This window comes from Lepidothrix coronata, unplaced genomic scaffold, assembly GCF_001604755.1.
Source record: "Lepidothrix coronata isolate B3197 unplaced genomic scaffold, Lepidothrix_coronata-1.0 Scaffold124, whole genome shotgun sequence".
NCBI classification, from domain to species: Eukaryota; Metazoa; Chordata; class Aves; order Passeriformes; family Pipridae; genus Lepidothrix; species Lepidothrix coronata.
Window position 1 is genome coordinate 4,029,277 of NW_016690304.1, and position 16,019 is coordinate 4,045,295.

The following is a 16,019-nucleotide window of genomic DNA, read 5'->3' on the forward strand; positions in this document are numbered from 1 at the left end:
CGTGCGGCCGCGAGGCGGGGCCGCGCCCGGAGGGGCGGGAGGGGAGCCCCGGCCCTGAGGGGACCCCGCCGTGTGTGAGGGGGTGGAAGTGCCCGGGGGTGACCGACTGCGGTGAGAAGTGTGTGCGTGTGGGAGATGCTCACTCCTTGCCTTGGCTTTTCCCCTGTGCCCCCCCATGCGCTTACATTTGCTGTAGGACTCACCAAAACCTCCGTGTCGCCCGCTGAAGTCACCTCAGTGTGGTGGGACGTGATGCTGGAGGGGTTAGATGAGGGTACTGTGTGTCGCCCGGCTGGAGCCCTCCATAAGGAGGAGCAGAGCGGGGGGCAGCGGCTCCCTGGGCTCCAGCACCCCCTGAATCACCCCGGGAAGGCGGTTGTTGACGAGCACTCGGTACAAAAAGCTGTCTAAGGACACATCCTTGGGCGGTGGCACAGATTGCTATGTGCAGGTAAGCCAAGACTTCGGGTGAGCAGCAGGATACCTGTTGGAAGGATTAGTGCCTGTGCATCCTGTTACCTTTGTTCCTTCCCTACACACCTTGTTATCAGCTGCTGCCCAAGGCAGGACAGCAGGAGAGCCCACAGCGCGACCCTCTCCAGGTATTCCTGCCGAGCTCAAGGTCTGGCAGGTCGGGACATGCAGGAGAAGCTGACTGCTCCCTGACAGATTGCCTAATCCATTGCAATCCATCCCCGCATACCAGCTTTACACTTCCTGCAGAACTGTTGCACACATAAAAGGACAATATTTTGCTAAAACTGGCTCTTCATCTTCTCTCAGGAGAGGAGGTTGTGTGAAGTTCTGCCAGTGCCATCGCTGGAAACATTCAACTTTACTCCTCTGATTTCCACACGAGTTACAGAGTGATACCAAAGCGACAGATATGGATGCCACTGAATGTGCCATTAAGGCAGCTAAGGTAGGGAAAGAGCAGGTTACTGTTTCAGTACTGCTCCTGCTGACTCTCACAGTAAGTGACATGCCAAAGTCAGCATCACCATCTGTAGCAGAAATTAGTTCTTTAACAGGTCTTGAAGTGACAATAATGTGCAGTTTCCCTGCCTGCCATACAGCAAGAAGAAAGAGCTTAATCTTTGTAAACTACTTACTGCCTTATTCAGATGAGAGGTAGGAGGTGAGTGCAGGATGGTTTCTGTTCCACAGGCAAGCACCAGAATTCCTCGCCTTCTCCAACAGGTAGAACCCAGCCACAGGTATCTTCACTCCCTTGCAGCCTTCAAACCCAACATGTGCAGTCAAAAGGCCAAAAGAAGGGAAAGAAAGAGGGTGAATAAACAATCGTGGAACATTTCAACAATGACAGCGTTTGAAAACTCTTGCTATAGTTGGATATTGTGAAATTTGAAGCCTGAAATGGGAAAGCATACATTATAAAAATGAACTATTTTTAACCATGTAGGAATTTTGGTCTTGCAGATAATGATATTGCCCATCTTGGGTGTCTCCTCAACTTGACCTTTGAAAGGGGTTACTGATGCAGGAAGAGGTAGAGAGGAATTTGTTTGTGAGCAATTTCAAGTACACCACTCATCAATCTCAGTTTTGAAACAGGCCTAACCTGAATGCATTCTTCCTTTCATTCAATGAAAAGAGAAATCTGAGCCACTACTTCTATGCTCTCTGAATAACAAACCCCTCCAGTGGCAGACTGTACAGAGCAAACTCACACAGCAAAGCATTTGTTATATAAATTACCTGGGAGAGATTACATTTTAGGCTCCAGCTCTGTAAACTCCTGCTGCCTGCCTGACACTGCATTGAAGTTTGTAGCATTCCAGTCCCTCCAGAGCAAACTGCAAGATGAGCACTCCACTTTATAGCACATGAAATTAAGTATACAACACATTTCTTCACCACAAGCAATTGTGTGTTTGGTACTAGCTCAGAGAACCGTTCCAGGAAAAGACTGATACTCTTTTTTACTGTCTGAGATCATGTATATAATAATTCCATAGCTGCATATTTTATTTCATATGGAGTGTGTTTTAGAAGAAAACCACTCCTTATTTTGTAGCAAGACATTTATTTTTCTTGTGTTTGTTGCCATGGCAATACTGTCTCTGGTGGAAAGCTAAATTTACATTTAAAGAGGCATTTTTTTAAAGGGTAAAGGCAGATGGCTCCTAAGAGTAATTTACCTTCCTAAGAAGATTAGACTTTATTTCATAGAATGTTTTGAGACTCAATTCAGTGCAGCAAGCTGGGTGGTGTTTGCTGGGCCCCCAGCAGACAGACACAGGGATGCCACGTGAACTTCCCTGTATTCCAGTTCACACATAAAGATAATCCATGCTCCTGCACTGCAGAAATAGAGCAACATGGCAATTAAATCCATGCCATGTACTTATTCAAACCTGGCGTGTCTTACTCATACGTCTGCCTATTTTTATCTAAGGAGTTATGTAAGGAGGAGACTTCCAGGTATCTCATTATGGGATATTTTTGACACTCCTTCCAAAAGCCACTTAATGTAGTTAAAAAGTTCTTGTAAATAGTTTTAGCAGTGTTTGGAGAATCATTTGTAAAGGCCACCTAACTTCTTTGATATAATACAATATATGTATACAAACATCAATGTTTAACTTGCACATCTTTTACAGGTAAACCAACATCTCAATTACGTTGCAGATGTGCAAACAGCAACTGAGCAACATTTAGGAAGACATGAGCTGGTTTCTGAGAGAGGGATTCAGCTCCCTGTATTAGGAGGATGTGCTCCCCAAAGACAGCATCACCTATGTTAAAAATGCATATAGGTTAATCACAGTGCTGAGTTTTATTAACTTTGCTGGTTTGTATTAATCTGTTCTAGAGGAGTCTCAAATATGGAACAACTTGAAAAAATACAGAATTCTCTCAGTTACTGAATCATGTCACATATTGGTGATTTTGGTATTAGAGCACAGAACAGATGATGCCAGTTTACTTGTTGAAACAACAAAATACAGAATGGGTGAAAATAACCATTTCTAAGCTGGTGTGATTATTAACTAATATGGCTGAAATTCATGGTTTATGCTACTTTCAAATATTTAACTCCTCATCTATCTTTCCTATGAAGCAACAGCAAAGGTAGGTTCTGATCTCTAAACAGCCCAGTAGTCCTTCTGCCTTAATGAGATTTCATTTGAGAGAGAGTGTTGGGCAATGCTGTGGACATTCTATGAACTCAAAGCAGCTGAAGCTTTTGCACAGGATTCTGGACATGCCACTTCTTGTTCACGTGTGTGTTCAGCCTCCCAGCACAGCACCTCCCTGGGGAACAAGGCAAAGCCCATTGGTGTCTAACACAGCTGTGTCTTAAGCTATTTTTTTTCCCCAACACACAGACAGACAGAAGGCCAAGAGGCCATATGTTTACCTTTTTCATAAATGTTATTGTGATATTCATTAACATTCCAAATTAGTCACACGAAGCATCCAACTTAACGAAAAAACATAGTTTAAAATGATATTTCTGCCTTTTTTTTCCCCTTCATTTGGCATGTTTAACCACTGTTGTTCTCACAGTTTTATTACACTCAGTCTGACATTCCTTTTAAAGCTCTTGCTTGTATATGAATAAAGTCCTTAAGTTCTGAATCATTCCTTCCCCTCATGTTCAGAGATACACCTGCAAATGTAAAACCTGAAAACACAAACAGCAACATGACGTAAAATTCATGGTTTAGGGGGTTTCTTGGAGTCAGTTTACCAACTTTCAGGGCCCTGACAATTTCAGTTAGTTCTGCGTTTTAAGCAGTGTGGAATTTAGAATTAAAAAAGGCATCTAGTTGGAGCTGTAGGATGACTGCACTACATAGTAGAGGGAAATCTTTGCAAGACAAGTAAGCAACAACAGGCCCATGGATTTTTTCCTCCTAAGACTACAAAAGAATGAAGTCTAGCACTGTTAATTCTGTGAGTTATAGGTCAGGAAAAGCAGACAAGGACAAAACACCAAAAGCAACTCAGAACAGCCCTGTCAATATAAAGCCAGAGCATTTTCATCACTGCAGCACTAGCCTGTTTTGACTGCACCAGGCAATTCAGACAGAATGCAATTAATTTGATTAAAAGTACAAACATTAAAAGGGTACTCTGCTTCCTATTTTAAAGAAAATTCACCATGCAGTGAAAAGGCTTCTCGTGAAAAGGCAATCACTATTGATTTGTTTTATCAATTTTTAATGGGTTGCAATGGGTTAAGTGCCTCTAATTCTTTCTTACCAGAAACATAAGAGCACCCCTTAGGATTTTTTTTCCTTAAGGGAAATGTGATCTAAAGAGGAAGGGGAAAGTTCAGAACAGCTCCATCTGAGACTTTCTCCTGGCAGCAGTCATATGTCCATCCTACCTTATTGCTTCCATTTGGAGCCGAAAGCGTATGAAATGCAGCCCCACAAGGGCAAGCTGAGGCAACAGAGGAGCTGATCTCCAGCTAATCAGGAGTACCCAGGAGGCTCTCACAAAGCAGCTCTGCTGCCCCTGTCACTTCCCTGTGTCTGCATTGATAAGCCACAGAGAGAGAGGTCTGACGTGTTGTACTGGGCCTGCAAGCATTACTCTGTATCTAAGTGTGACCACACCAGTACAGCCCAGCAGGGCAGTCTCCTGGACAAGTTGACATAGGTTATTTTTCCCCTGTTCCCTGGTAGAACAGCATTAAAGCTGTTAACTTCTTCAAAAGCTGCAAATGAATGTTTCAGTAAATATGCCTCTCTCCTGGGAGAAAGCCTATTTTAAATGATGGGCTTCACATACTCTGGTGTCTGATGATCCACTCTCTGGGATTTGAAATCTGTACACAGAGACACAGACCACAGCCATATTATTCCTTCCTGTCTGGGTAGTGTCATCTCAGCTATATTCCATCACTACTTGTGATGCGTCACATTTAATAATTATAGCAATCTGTTAGAGATTTTTTTTTTTTAAATACACTTTCTGCTTTTGATGTTTCTGATCCCTATGGAAAGCTTATGCTATTTTATAGTCTGCTGACTAAGCTCATGTGCACACCAGCTGCATTTTATCAGGAAACAATGTTTGCCTTTTGAACTGGCTGATAGATTTTACTTAAAATGAAGGAGATATACATTCTTTGGCAACACTTAGAGCCTTGTTCAGCACAATATCCATTTGCAGAAAGTCACAGTCTCCAGCCAGCTAAACAGTGCAGCAGCCCATGACCATCAGCCTAAAAGAGGTGGAAAAAAACCCCCATATCTTTGAACTGGAAAGGACCCCAAATTTATCTGCTGCACAACAAAACTAGGATCACCCCATGCCATTTGGGCAGATGTCTTGTCCTACCTGTTCCTGAAGCCTTTTAACAGAGATTACACACCTTTTCTTGTGATGTTTACTAGCCTTTCATTATCCTGCTGGGAAGCTTTTCCTTGTATCAAAGTTAAGCTGACTCAAGGGGTATTCTGGAGTTTTTATTCAGCCTCCACCAAGCTTGGAAGGAAAAGTGTTAACTTCCTTTGCAACAACGTCAAAAAAAACCCAAAACCAGTACTTAAGCTATTAAATCATCCCTTGAATAAATAACCCCAATTCCTTATGGGATATTTTCTAGACCTTTCCATTCCTTTTATTACATCCAACTCTACTGAAATGCAGAGGCCAAACCCCACACAGAGCTTGAGAGGAGCCTAATCAGAATCAAGAGCTGAAGGACTACATCGTACATTATCCAGCAACTCAAAGGCTGCCAGCAAAGGACACCGGGCTATCAGGTTTCCCTTTCTTTCTCTCCCACCCTCCCAGAGCAGCACACTACACTTAGCTGGAAGAGCTATCCAGGGGGAACACTCCTGTGAGCCAGGATAGCAATTCCCATGTACAACCCAAAGTTAGCCTTTAGCCAGCTGACCCCACTATGCTTTCCTTACTCATTCTAAGACAGGTCTAGTCAAAACTGCTGACCAACAAATGCATTAAGGAAGCTGTTTTATTAGACAGTGTCCTGATGTTGGTTGCCCCCCTTGCAGCAATGCTTTCTGTGTCCTCATTACTTGAGTTCCTTTTCTCCCAAGAATTGTCCTCTCTCTGCATTCTCCCCTGAACTGGGGAAAAGGATCTCTTTCCATATATTTTAAAACAGGAAGGGAATATAGTTTCATCCAACTTAAACCCCAAGACACAGAAATCATTAATTCATGTGTTGTGTCAGATAACCTTTGTTTTCTAGAAGCGGTGTTGCCAACAAAGGCATCTGAACATCGACTTTGTTTTTAATTTTCATCAGTAAATTGTTTTTCCTTATAGAAAACTAGGCCCATGCTTTTAAACTTTAAATTTGCCTTTAGATTCCAGTCATTGGTTCCTACTGTGCTCTAAGTGATAGATTAAAGAGCTCTTTCACACTCATTATCTCTCCACAAGGACTCATGCATGCATAAGTCACCTTTCCATCTCCTGATAAATTAACTTGCAAGTTTCTTGAAATGTTTTTCTAGTCCCTAAATGCTTCATAATAGATTTCTAGCTCTAACCCAAATTTTTTTCAGCACTTTCATGCACTGAACTCTGTAACCAGATTTCTGTTAACTCTGTATGACTTGGAGTGGCATAAGTCTGCCACCTACTTTTATTCTCATTAACAGAGGAAGCAAAATTGGAGTTAAAAAAAGTTATTGGGTGCTCATATTCAGTTGTTTGTCCTCTTTGATCTGGGCATCTTCCTCACATGCTGCTTCTCAAAACCCTGGTTCCCAGTCTGAAGGCTTTGTTGATCTCTGTTCTTGGGGGGCTCACCTAATACACCAAAAATTACTTTCCTCTAAAAGAGCCAAGGTTATTAAGCACTTCCCAAGGATGCTGTTCTCACTTCCTGGAAGTTAAGAGAGTTAGCACAAGGTTTCTTCAGCTACCCAGGGAAGGGGGAGCTGCTTCTTACTATACAGAGAGTGACTCAAGTCAGCACTGAAGAAAACAAAGGTTATGTGTAAAAAAAAAAGTTGGCTCTTTTGTTTGCTTATTTGTCTAATATTGCCAAAACTAGCAGGTACACACAGCAAAGTGTCTCTTTTGGTCCCCAGGTCCCTAAACAGAAACCCTTTCTGCCTCAAAAAGGCCTTTCCCCTCTTCTGTGGCAAGGAAGTCTCGCTTTAGTTCTTTCCTCTGTTATTTCAGCAGGACATTGCCAGCTAACAGGGTACATCTCTATGTAGTCTGGTATCCTTAGAATATAAGTGCAAGTTGTTTAAGACATTAGCAATAATTGTCAAAGGCTTGAAGCCTCTCTGGGAAGCAGCAGGAGGCTTGCACAGGAATTCTGTGCACTGCTAGAATTCCCTACCAGAGCATGTTACTCTGTGCTCTCTCAGAAGGCAGCCTGGAGATGTGTCTCATACTAGGAACTCTGCCACCTTTGCTTTCCAAAGAGCCTTTTAGTTCTTAGGAAAGTTGACTCTGAGAAAGGGAGTGCAGACAGTCTTTCAGCCTGTCTAGACATTCTGGATGCTGAATGTTTAATGGCCTGGTATAACATAGCTGGACTAGAGCAGTGGAAAGCGAGGAAGGCAGGAAAAACAATAGGCAGAACTTCTGGTTTAACAGGCATAAATACACTGTGGCTGTAGCTGCTCTGAGCTGGTAGCCTGCAGGAGGCTAGGAAACAATCATCCACATTATGTTAAGGAAGCTCTGTCTAGACAAATCAGAACTTCTTCCCACAGAGGTTTACCCTGTTTTGCATACCACTTGTCTCCTCGAACTTGCTACAAATAACTGCTAGCCATCAAAAATTGACACCAAAAGGCACTGTCCCACAAGTTAAAAATGGGAATTAGTAGCTGGTTTGTTTTAGTTTGCTTTCCCACAATATTCCTGTAAAGACACAGTTCTTCCACATAGTCTTTTTTTTCATCCTCTCTAACACATTTTGGAACACAATCCATCAAGATACATGAAAACAGAATTAACACAAAGGAAAAAAACCATACAAAATCAAAGGGTAACCTAAAACTCAGGAACCTTAGCAGCTGATCTCTGGAATACTTAAGACCACCAATTCCACAAGTGATGGATGCTCAGCAATTAACTGAGCACACATTGTTGATGAGCTGAATTAAAAAACAAAGTCACCTTTATGGTTCTGAGTGGCTTTTAAAGTTTGTGGTTGACACATGGGGTTCTTAAGCAGAAATCAAGCACCCAAGTTTCACCATCCTTAGCATAGAACAAGTCTTGTAATTTATGCAAATGCTGAAAAGAAGACATTAATATCTTCCCTCACTTTATTTCCCTGTAGACAAGTTGCATCGCAGCTGCAAGCACGACTAAAAATCTCATGTATCAATGACTCCAGTCTTCAACTGGTCTAGCAGTTACCCATCATGTGCTTTCAGACCCCTTTTTCATCTAAGAAAGTTAAATTAACTTGAAGCCCAAGAGCTAAATTGCTGGGTGGTAACTTCGAGGGCTCAAAGCAGTTTAAGACATAAGCTGACTCGGAGTCAACGCAAGTCTCTGGAGCTGTGCTTATTACAACTATTTCCTTAAACTTACATTTCATCCTTCTGTTGTCCATAATTGAAAACAAGACAGCAGATTTGCATTACATTTCGGCATGGGAGAGTCCCAAATTAGGGGTTTAATAGGAGCCATTTGAGGCCTCCTCCTGTAAAGGGAACATCCCTCCTCAGCCCAGGACATCAGTGCTGCCACACAGGCTGGCTCACCACCTGTCTTGGACCTTGACCTTTCTGAATCATGTCAGACAAAGCTGTGTGCAGTCATCTTTAGTCTGCTTCAGGTAAATAACCACTGGCATTACAGAGCCAGCAGAAATGACTTGATGGCCTTTTCTGAAGTCCAGGTTAACGCAGTGTTTTTAGATACAGAGCAGCCTGCGCTGGGGAAGTTTCTGCACACTATATCCTCTAATTACAACTTGATGTTTTATAATGTGGGGCCATCTTCCTTTAGATGTGGCCAAATAATGAATATTCACAGGTGGTTACTGCTGCAACTCGGTAATACCAAGCAAAGTTCTGGGAACGTCATTTTGATTAAAAAGGAAGGGAGCGTGAAAGTAGAGGACCAAGATATGAAGACTTAATTTTAATTACTTTTTGCCTCACTTCAGCAACTTTTAACACTAAAGCTAAGAAGTATTTTAGTCTATTACTCTGAAAGCAGGATCAGTATCTAAACACCGAAAGGGTAGCACAGGACTCCTTCTGTCACCCAGTATGTTCTGGGGTTAAGGACCTGATAGCGAGAGCAAGCCCACCTTCAGACCACCCAGCTGAAAGGAGGCAGGTCTCCTGCAGAGCTGTGTTCACAAAGCATGGAACCACCTGGACACACCTTGCTAGAATTCGGTACTAACCAGGATGTTATTTATACACCTAAGAATGGTTACTAGAATCTTTCTTGAAGATGGAGTAAAGGAGGATGAGGCACCTCTTCTCAGTGGTGCCTAGGGAAAGGAAAAGAGGCAATGAGCACAAGCTGAAATACAGGAAATCGCATTGGAGCTCAAGAAAATATTTTTCCCACTGTGATAGGTTGCCCAGAGAAACTGAAGTCTCCAGCCTTGAAGATTTATTCAGAACTGGGCTGGACATGGCCCTGAGCAGCCAGCTCAAGGTAACCCTGCTCTGAGTAGGGGGGTCAGACTAGACAATCTCCAGAGGTTCCTTCCAGCCTCAACTAGTCTATGACTCCAAGACCATCTTTTCATTCAATTAAATGACACAGCAACAGCCAAACGCAATCTTCTGCTATTAAATCCAAGAAGACATGCAAGTCTCTTCTCATCTCTCTGCTTGTGTAGGTCTGTGCCTCTTTCAGATTGTCATCATAAGATGTAATGTTTCATTACAGTTCTTGCAGTAAGGGCAGACCTAAATCAATTCCCTTTTTAGGGCCAATTTCGAGCGTAGCCTGAACAAATGTGACAGACAGACCCTGGAACACTCCTAATGAGAACAGTAAATTAATCGAAGGAGTTACTGGCTCAGTAGAAAATTTGTGATAGTTTTAATTGGGATAACAGTGCCAGGAAAAATACTAAAGTACCACTGCTTGATCAGCACAGAATCAGTAACATAACTTGTTTACACCCTGTGCCAGACAACACTATGACATATTAAGACAATCCTTACCAAAAAGGATATTGTTAAATAATAGCTATTACTGAATTGCAGGACACAATTAACACTACTTTGTTAGCCTTCCCTGACACAGAAACTCAACAGGACAGGCAGCTGGAATACAGGAGAGAAACCTATGTATCAGTTTTAATCTAATTGGGAGACAGTTTGCTGGCAGGAAGAAAGAAGAACTAGCATCACACAAAAATAGCCATCAGAAAAGTCTGTTAAAGGGAGGTTACTACATGTGATAATTACTGTTTCAGACAAAACTGGTAAACAGTTATGCTTAATGAGATAAAGATATGGGGGAAGTGCTACAGTTGCATTAAGAAAATGCAAAGGAACTTGGACAGCAGAGTAGTAAGTGAAGCTAAGAGAGAAAGAAGAATTTGAGAAGACAGGATGTTACAGAAATTTTCAAAAAGAAAAGAGTTAAGTAAAAGAAGTTTTTTCTAAGCTATTATGAGCTTTTTTTTCTACCTCAGTTTCAGAAATACCCAACCATCTTTCTGTTATTGCTTTTCTTCCTCCCCTGACAAACAAGTAGCCGTAAGTTGTCATCATTTCCCCCATCCAGTGCACAGTTTAATGGTAGCTGAACTCAGCTGTTTCTTATCTCAGCTTTAGGCCTTTCCTAAACCCTAAAGCTTCCCCTTTTCTTTTTATTGTATGTATTGTACAGCAGCATGCTAAAGCACTTCCTTACCATAACCATTGCCTGTTTTAGTTGTGTCAGGATAAGTAATACCAACATCCAAGTGATGTCAGTCTAAAGCTGCTGTTAACAGGAGCCCCTGCTTCTCAAGGGGTCACAACCCCAGCACAATTCATATAGAAAGTGGAAGTTCAGAAGGTAGAAAGTTCCCTGGACAGCAGCACCAACACAGCTCTTTAGACTAATTTTTTAAAGAAGTTTTAATATAAACATTGAGAAAGCTATGTACAGAGTACTAATCAGATTATAAGACTTCTATTCCGCTGTGTGTGGGGTGCCATGTGAACCTTTAACAACTCAGGAGGCAGAAGACTTTAGCCAGACCTATTGTACATTTTCTCTCTTTTTCTCTTTACTACATAATAAACTAGTGAACTCCAGCAAGGATAAGAGTCCTGACCCACCTCCCAGTTAATTCAAAGATGTATACATTTATTTCAGTGCTGAATATACCCTATTCTTTTTGTCAGTAATAGTATCTACTCATAAAACAATCAATTTAAACACCTTTCATCCAGCACAGAAAGAAATTCCTCTACAATATTCTGTGAAACTTTAGCACATCTTAAAACCAAGATAAAAGTCTACCATGGAAGTAATAACTGTCTTCACAGGATTGTTTGTGTTCTTAGGGATTTTTTTTTTTTTACTGTTACCCATCTGCTAACCTTCAAAAGCTACTAATTGTAAAAACACAGAGATAGCAATAGCCAAGCATTTAATGCTACTTAAAAATAAATAGAAATACTCACACACTGGATAACCCACAAAGCTTGTGCTCCAGAAGCCCACGTGAGAGAAGCATGCCTATCTATACACCCAGCTAGGTTTCTAGCTAGTGCCCTCCCAGCAATAGAAAAAATAAAAAATAATCACTTACTGACCTTTATATAGCTTAAGTGCAAGTGGGAGGAAGCACTACTGGAAGCAAAGGTTCCTGGGAAGGTGATTAATTAATTTTTAAGGGTAATTGGTTTCAGGTTTTATGTGTGAGTGATTGACAGGAGAAAGGAGCTGCCCAGTAAAAGCCAGGCCCTGTCAGAAGGACCACCAGCACTGCTGAGGCTGCTCAGGCTCTGAGTATGCTCTGAAGAAACTGAGAGCATTTTCCTTCCAGCAAATTCAAAGAGGTTGTTTTAGGTGGAGACATCATGTGATAAGTCGAAGGCAGGGCCCTGCAGTTCCACCTGAGGAATTAAGGCTGTGGGTATTCAGGGAAAGGTGGAGACTCACAGCCTTGTTATCTCTATTCCCCCACCCTCTGCATTTTACCTGTACAGGGTGTAAACTCATCAGGACTGGGAGGGGCTGTTTGGTACCAAGGTGTAGTGCTGGTCTAATGATGCTTTCCCCTCAGGCTGCACTTAAACACTCCCTGCAGAAAACAGTGGCAGCTCTTAAAGGCCGTGCCATCCCCAGCTGGAGGGAGGTGTCCAGCCCCAGGGCAGGATCAGGGGTGAGCCCAGCTCAGCAGCTCCCGAGCTCAGCAGAACCCAGCCCTGAAGCTTCACTGGGCTGAGCTGGCTGACTGTGTATTTAAAACAGGTGTGAGGTAGTCAGGAGCTCTGTTTGCTGGCTCGAGTGTAAGGCAGTGTTTGAAGGTGGTGAGGGGCAGGGGATTAGGGTTGGGTTAATATTTTAAGATGTGAATGAACTTCTGAGGAAGAGGATGTACTGAAGGCCGTAGATATTTAATTTGTTCAGCCATCTTTTGGTGATATCTCGTTAGCTGGAACAGAAAGAAATGGTGAAGTCCAAATCTGCTTTATTCATGTGCTCTAGGCTACAAATTCACTGTGAAGCATCACATGGAGGCTCAGTAGTGCTCCTTGCTGTTGTCAGCATGGATAGAGTGGCACCCTGTGAACTGCAATGTTTTCTTGTGCAGATATGGCTGGAGTGATCCGCAAAGGCAGTGAACTTAAATCCCCTGTGTGCTGCAGCAAGAGCCAGGAGGGTATCAAAGAAGTCCTGAGGGTGATACCTGGGCACAGAGGGGTGCTGTATTCACCTGCAGTGTAAATACAGTGGTAAATTTGCAGCCTTTTTACAAGTGAGAAAGCCAAGACACAAGACGAGATTAGGAGTGGTCAGTGGACAGCCCCAGATGGAGTTGTGACTGTAGACAGTCAGAGATGCAATAAATCACCACAGGGGATGTTAGTGGGAGAGCTGGGGAGGTAATGCCACAAACCACAACTCTCACTGTCATGCACCTTTGCACCCCCAGGTGTTTAGTGCAGCCTTTGCATCTGCAGTAAATAGCTGTCTTCAAATAATCATATTTTCCCACTGATCCTGTGTCCCATTCAGTGTTCAAGGACTGCCTCACCACTCAAATAATTCTGTTTTCAAGGAAGATGGTTTTGGTAGGATGCATTAAGAAAAGCCCTTGGACTCTGTAGAAGGTAAGACAATTTGAAATCAAAAGTTGGCTTTGTTACAGAAGGAACTGATGCTTGAGGGGAAAAAATGGGGTTTTTTCTTGGCTGCAATTTTTCAAGTTAGGAAACTTTTAAACCAAACTTAAATATAGATTATTAACTTTCTGATGCTGAACCCTAGAAAACATTAAATGTGACTTTCCAAATTTCTGAGGGATTATGAATTCAGAGGAAAATTATGCTTGCTATCTCTCAAGGAAAGGTAAAATAGATCTAGAAGTATACGGGACATATTTTAGGAAGAACTAGCTCAATATCAATTCTGCTTAAGAGTTGTGACAGTGACAAGTCATTTTGCCTTTCTCAATTTTCCTTCCTGCAAAGTGGAAATAACCATTTCAAAATGTGGCATTTATCTGTATGGAGAAGGTGCATTCACTGCCAATACAGGCTGTGCTGCATTTCGACCTGGAAGTCAGAAAAAGCTCTCAGTAAAGATCTTGATTTTGCAACTGCCCAGTGTGTATACTTTCGGGGAAGTGGGACTGAAAATATTTGGGGAAAAAAAACCCTCCCCCTTTATTTAGGAAGCTGTAGGATTTAAAGGATACTGTTAATACAGCCTTTTCAGGTGATTTCATATCCACTGAAGCGGGGTCTATAGCCACAGGAGCCATTTGTTGGAGGCGTAAACAGCACCATCAATGTTTTTTTCAATTATAGCAAAAGATGGAAGATATAGAGATTTTTGAAATCATGGAAATAGCTTTTCTTGATGCTTGGAGGGATAGAGGACTGAGACTTATTTCCCCCAGCTTCCCATTCCCGTGCCTTTGTGCCAAGGTTCCTCTTTCAGGTGTGCTCAGGTGGTTAACATGTGTTTGATGTGCAGCTCGGGTGAGAGGATGATCCCAGCAGGTCACTCCCAGCATCAGGGTCGGCTTTCCTTTGGTGGAATGGCTGGACTTTTTTACTTGGCCAGGAAATCTTGGTGGCTGAATTATCAGTCGCTGTGTTTACTGCCAGAGCTGCACTGGGGCCACGTAGGAGTGCAAGGGGGGAGTTTGTCTGCAGTCCATTTCCCAAGGGGAGTTCTCCTTCCCTGGGGCTCAGTCTAGAGCTGTTTTTCTTTATTTTTCTGTGGACTTCTCCAGCCTGAAGGTGTCAGCTCTGTTTTGTTGTTGCCCATGCTCCTGAGCTCCAAAAGGATAATTCCTCTGATCTTTTTAGAGGCTTCCTTACGACGCTTTCTTTGGAAGATGCATCAGTTCATACGATCCCTAATTCTTCCGATCCTGTGAATTTTGGTGCTTTGAATTTTCCATTCAAGTATTCCATATATTTATCAAGGACATAGGGAAGGTGTTGCTTTGAAAAAGGAATTAATGTATTGGTTTGACACCTGCAAAGGCTTCTGAGAAAGGAAGAAGTCCTGCTGAAGTGTGATAGAGCACAGACTGTTTAAAAGTTAACATCTAAGCTATTTTCAGGCCCTGCTCCACAGCATCATGACTTTGTGTTCTGTTGCAGACAGAGGCTCCAAGATGACTTACCCACAAACAGAGCATTTAGTGCTCTTCCAGTTTACAGCACTTTGCAGAGAAACCAGGAGAGAAGGAAGCAGCAAAGAAGAAATGGATAAATGAATGGAGGCCGAAGGTGGAAAACACATTCAGCGACTTGTGGGTCTCACGTACACTGATCCACCTGAATATTTTGACCTTCCCAGAGCACCTCTATGGTAACAGAAGCTGCTCCAAGCTGAATAAGTGAAAGAGAGAAGAGCTGAGATGTGGAGTTACTGGGGAGTGATGCTGCCCTGACAATTTGCCAACACTTTCCCTTGAGCTGTGTTCTCCTGGTGTAGCTCAGGGGTGTGGTGAGGAGCAGAGCAAAGGTCTTGCCCTTCTCACTTGGCATCTGGGAACTGACAGCTGACCATGGGAATTTACACCTACATGTCAATATTATTAGATCTTACTGACATTTTCAGGTAATAACAACTGTAAAATGGTTCAGCATTGAACAATAGCCTTTAGTGAATTCTAATCTGTACTAAAATGTGATTCTGGTGTCAGCGCTTTGATACGAATTTTTGGAACAAATTAAAAATACTCGACTCTTAATATTTTGTTATTCTGCGATGAATTCACAGGTTCAGTCTATCAGAATCATGTAAATTGGCTTCTTTTGGCATATTTTACATTTTGTTGCACACTAATGTAATCTACTTAATTGTAGAATTCAGTAATATCTCAAATTACTACTTGGTTAAACAAGAGGGAATCTGATAGAAGAATTTTGATATGATTAATACTTATTTAGTAATTCTTGTAACTTCTTTGTATGCCCTTTATGAATAACTGCCCTGTTCTTAAACTTTTGCTCCTTCTGCACGATTGCAGTACTCATCTGTTGGTTGTAGCATTACCCTGGAATGTGGATGAAGATCTCATTTAGCTCAAGTGCACTGTGGCTGCTCCTGCAGCTTCTCGGGAACACGCCTCCATGTATCCCTGGCCTGCTGCCATGGGATGCCAGGCACCTGTAGGTTCAGGTATAAATGTTACATCTTGGAACTTATTCTAATACTGTGAACAAACTTGTGCATGATGAATTGATTTCTTTTTTTTTGTTTGTTTTCTGCTATAACTACCTTCTCTTGTACCAGAAGTTATTTGTTCCACTGAAATACATGGGAATGTGTGAAGTTGGCACTCTTGATTTATTGCTTTTGCCTCATAATCTATTTTGCAAAAAATGCACTGTTCAAATTTGCTTTTAGTGCTAGATGAGAGATCA

The 16,019-nt window shown here is 42.2% G+C and overlaps 1 long non-coding RNA gene across 2 annotated transcripts; it reads left to right on the top strand.

Annotated features, from left to right (window-relative positions):
- Positions 1-38: 38 nt before the first annotated feature.
- LOC108502809 lies at positions 39-15,343 on the top strand. Of its 2 annotated transcripts, none has more exons than XR_001876636.1 (3): positions 39-111; positions 784-922; positions 14,748-15,343. It is a non-coding gene; the product is annotated as an uncharacterized LOC108502809 (long non-coding RNA). The 2 variants fall into 2 exon arrangements; XR_001876635.1 differs by having other exon boundaries at positions 50-451.
- The last annotated feature ends 676 nt before the right edge of the window (positions 15,344-16,019 follow it).